Consider the following 4,931-nt stretch of genomic DNA (forward strand, 5'->3'; position numbering starts at 1 on the left):
TCAGTGGTTCGTAGCCTTGTTGGAAGTACCGAACCCCACCAGTTTCATATGCGCATTCACCGAACCCTCCTTTTTTTTCAAATTTAAGACAAAGTTATTATATGTTTTTGGTAACACTTTAGTATGGGGAACATATTCTAAGTAACACAGACTTAATTTAGAGTTTTTTGGACACTAGGGCAACATATTCTAAGTAACAAAGACTTAATTTAGAGCAGGGGTCACCAACGCGGTGCCCGCGGGCACCAGGTCGCCCGTAAGGACCAGATGAGTCGCCCGCGGACCTGTTCTTAAAAAAAAAAAAAAAATTTTTTTTTTTTTAAAATTAAATCTACATAGAAAAAACACAAGATACACTTTCAATCAGTGCATCAACCCAAACAACCTCCCCCATGCACACTCATCCACTCACACAAAAGGGGTTATTTCTTTCTGCTACCAATATTCTGGTTCCCACAACATAGACAACACATCTGCAAGGGACACAGTCCCTGAAGCACACATGATTGTATAGGCTGCTGGTCCACTAACATTTTCATTAATTACTATTTTTTATGTAATTATTTTTATATTGTTTTACTTTCTTTTTTATCCAAGAAAATGTTTTTTATTTATTTCTTATTTTATTTTATTTTTAAAAAAAGGGCCTTATCTTCAACAGACCAGGTTGTCAATGAAATTAGATTTGTTTAAAGGGTTTTTTAAACCAGGCCCAGTCCAGATAATGTCCAAGTCGGACTCAGCAACACACACCTTCATTCATGTACACAGAAAAAAATTAGGGAACACAACAGATTGCATATCATTTATAAACAAAATTACATTTTCAAAATAAGCATTTATGTACAGTCCAGATTATGTCCAGGTCACTCAAATTAGGGAACACAACAACAGATATCATATAATCTATAAACATAATTATACTTTCAAAATAAGCCTTTGAGGACTTCTCATCTTTTTTTAAAATGTTTTTTGGCATCATTATCGTTTTCAACCATGTAACTTTCTAAAGTTAGAAAATACTGAATAAATGTTTTAAAGAAAGTAATACTAAGTGAATATCTGTTTTTGGCCTTAAAAATAAACATTTTACCGAGTACTATAATTAAATTGACTAAATCATGATTGTCAATGAACTCTCCTATAATAACAGAAACCACATTAAGCTTCATAAACAAACCAATCCTTAAACACATTTTTTCAACTTCCACCCAAAACAAAGACACAATATGACAATACCAAAACAAATGCAGGGTGGATTCAGGCTCCTGACAACAAAATCGGCAATCATCTGACTCTGTCATATTCCATAATTTTAACATTTTCCCTGTGGGTAAGAAGTTATAAATAATTTTAATTTGAAAATAACGATTTTGCACATCGATAGTGGTTTTATAGATTAGTTTGAATATGGCATCCCATGGCAACGGGCAGTCAAAAAAGTCCTCCCATTTTCCATTTGTGTTGTATGAGGCAGCCTTCAAAGATTTCTTTATTAAATAAAAATTATATATTTTTCTATTTATTTTAGTTCCTTTTTGCCAACTAGAATTTCTTATTAGAGGTTTACAAACTAATAATTGAGTAGTTCCATAATTAATTATTTGTTTCCATCTTTTCCCAATTACTCCAGTTAGTTGATAAAATGAAAAGCTTGAGCAAGCATCACCATACATAGCTCTAAATTCATCATACTTCATAATTTTACCATTCTCATTGATAATATCATTGACAAAAATGATTCCTCTTTCAAACATATTTTTCCAAAAGAAAGGCTTTCCATCTATTACAATATTAGAGTTCATCCATATTAACTGCTGCAAAATATCGTCTCTTTTTTCTGGCACATAAAATTGAAAACACCACTATGAGTGGATTGTTTCCTTTATGAACCCCACCATGTTTCCCAGCAGACTCTCTGGGAGGGGATCACTTGTAAAAAAGGATACAATTTCTTTTGATACAGTACATGTTTTTTGTCCAACAGGACATTTGTGTACCACTCAATGTTTAAATACATCTTTGGAACAATTGATGCTTTTAAAGACAGACACATAGCTTCAAGGTTGAGAAGTTTCAGGCCCCCATATCATACTCTTTGTACAAAACCTTTCAAACACAGAACACGCCTCACTGATGCACATCTGCGAGACTCACTCAGAGTTGCAGTGTCAAGTTACACACCAGAGTACAACACACTAGTTAACAGCATGCAATGCCAGGCTTCCCACTAACTGACAAAGAAACAGATAACAGATTTGGTGTCCAGTTCAAAGTGTGACATGATTTACAAATTGGAGAGTTTACTTTTGTATTTTACATGAGTTATTATTTGTACAAACATGGTGCAAAGTAATTCATGATTTGTTAAAAAATGTTAGTGGCTAACTAGTTAAAATGGGATATTGTGATTTCACAAGACTGTGAAATGATCACTAGAAGTGATCATTTGAAAATGTTCAATTTGAAAAATGTGCACTTAGAGAAAATATAAAAATAAAGTGTTGCATATTGATATTTATCTGTTTCTATATATATTTATTGTGAGAAATCATTAAGATGATCAGTGTTTCCACAAAGATAAATATCATTAATTATTCATAATTACAGAGTTAAAGGTAAATTGAGCAAATTGGCTACTTCTGGCAATTTATTTAAGTGTGTATCTAACTGGTAGCCCTTCGCATTAATCAGTACCCAAGAAGTAGCCCTTGGTTTCAAAAAGGTTGGTGACCCCTGATTTAGAGTTATTTGGTTAGGGTTAGGGTTAGGGTTATTATAAGGCCATGCCGAATAAGGCATTAATAAGTACTTAATAATGACTAGTTAAGAGCCAATATGTTACTAATTTGCATGTTAATAAGCAACTAATTAATGGTGAATATGTTCCCCATATTAAAGTGTTACCATGTTTTTTTACCGGTGCACAAAATGAACCGTGCATGAACATCACCGTGTTCAAAGAACAAAACCAACACAGTGCATAAACTCACAACAAATTACACACCTGCAAATCAGTGTGACTTCTGCTGTTGTCGTATCCGTAATACGCCGATAGGGAGAAGTTTTTATTTACACGATGAGTCGGGTGTGTTTTGACCTCCGCCGTACCCCTGAGGCCGACTCACCGAACCCCTAGGGTTCGATCGAACCCAGGTTAAGAACCACTGTTTTAGATGTACAGTACAGGCCACAAGTTTGGACACACCTTTTCTTTATTTTCATGACTATTTACATTGTAGATTGTCACTGAAGGCATCAAAATTATGAATGAACACATGTGGAGTTATGTACTTAACAATGGGATTTTACCTGGAATAAAGGCTAAATAAATAAATAAACCAATGACTAGGTGTGGTGAAATGTGTCCTTTGCATTTGACCCATCCCCTTGTTCACCCCCTGGCAGGTGAGGGGAGCAGTGAGCAGCAGCTGTGCCATGCCCGGGAATCATTTTTGGGGATTTAACCCCCAATTCCAACCCTTGATGCTGAGTGCCAAGCAGGGAGGAAATGGCTCCCATTTTTATAGTCTTTGGTATGACTCGGCCGGGGTTTGAACTCACGACCGACCGATCTCAGGGCGGACACTCTAACCACTAGGCCACTGAGTAGGTCAACAAATATTATGAATGACAGCCAATTTATGAAAAATAGTCCAGTCAGTCAAAACTTGGCGATGTCCATTAGCTTCAGCATACACATCATTTGTGTTAATATTGTCATTCATCCGGAGCATTGAATCGATCAGCTAAGACTCCTTGCAAAAATAAAAGAGTATCTTCCACAGGCTGACTTTGAAAGTGCTATCCATGCATTTGTGACGTCACGCCTGGACTACTGTAATTCTTTGCACGCAGGCCTGGATCAGGGTTAGGGCTGCAGCGCTTGCAGAACTCGTATTTGAACTAAAACCAAACGACGTGAGCACATGACCCTTGTACTGGTTTCCCTTCATTGGCTCCCGGTTACTTTTAGAGCTCATTTTAAAATGTTACTTATTGTTTTCAAATGCTTACACCAAGAAGCCCCGCCCTATCTTATTGAGCTGCTCCAGCCTTATTCTCCCAGCAGGACCCTGAGGTCTTCACACCAGCACCTCCTAGCTGTCTTAAAACTAGGCTAAAAAACCAGAGGAGATAGAGCCTTCAACAACCTTCCATTATCTAATAAGTGAAGTGAATTATATTTATATAGCGTTTTTCTCTAGTGACTCAAAGCGCTTTACATAGTGAAACCCATTATCTAAGTTACATTTAAACCAGTGTGGGTGGCACTGGGAGCAGGTGGGTAAAGTGTCTTGCCCAAGGACACAACAGCAGTGAATAGGATGGTGGAAGCGGGGATCGAACCTGGAACCCTCAAGTTGCTGGCACGGCCAGTCTACCACCCGAGCTATACCGCCCCTAATAGGTCCTCCCAGTCTCTGAGCCAATTTAAATCTAGGCTAAAAACATATTTGTACTCCCTGGCATTCTAATTGTTTTTTATTTTATTTCTTGTTTTATCTTTTTTTATTTATTAATTACATGTTAGTATTTTGCATGATATATTCTGCACTTCTTTTAAGGTATATTTTACTATTGTATTTTATTCATCCTTCTGTGTTTCCATGTAGATGTGACCCCTTTTCTTATGTCTGTACAGTACTTTGGCCCACTGGGGTTGTTTTTAAATGTGCTATATAAATAAATAAATAAATAAATAAACTAAACTGATCACAAAAGGACTATTCAGATTGTCTTAGAAAATATTTGATTATTACATTTTAACATAAGTGTAGATAGAACATGTTAAAAGAGAAAGTAAGCAGATATTAACAGTAAATGAACAAGTAGATTAATTCATTATTTTCTACCACTTGTCTTTAATAATTTTGACAAACTAATAGAATGATAAATGACACAATATGTTACTGCATATGTCAGCAGCT

Source organism: Entelurus aequoreus, linkage group LG27 (assembly GCF_033978785.1).
Source record: "Entelurus aequoreus isolate RoL-2023_Sb linkage group LG27, RoL_Eaeq_v1.1, whole genome shotgun sequence".
Lineage (NCBI taxonomy): Eukaryota > Metazoa > Chordata > Actinopteri > Syngnathiformes > Syngnathidae > Entelurus > Entelurus aequoreus.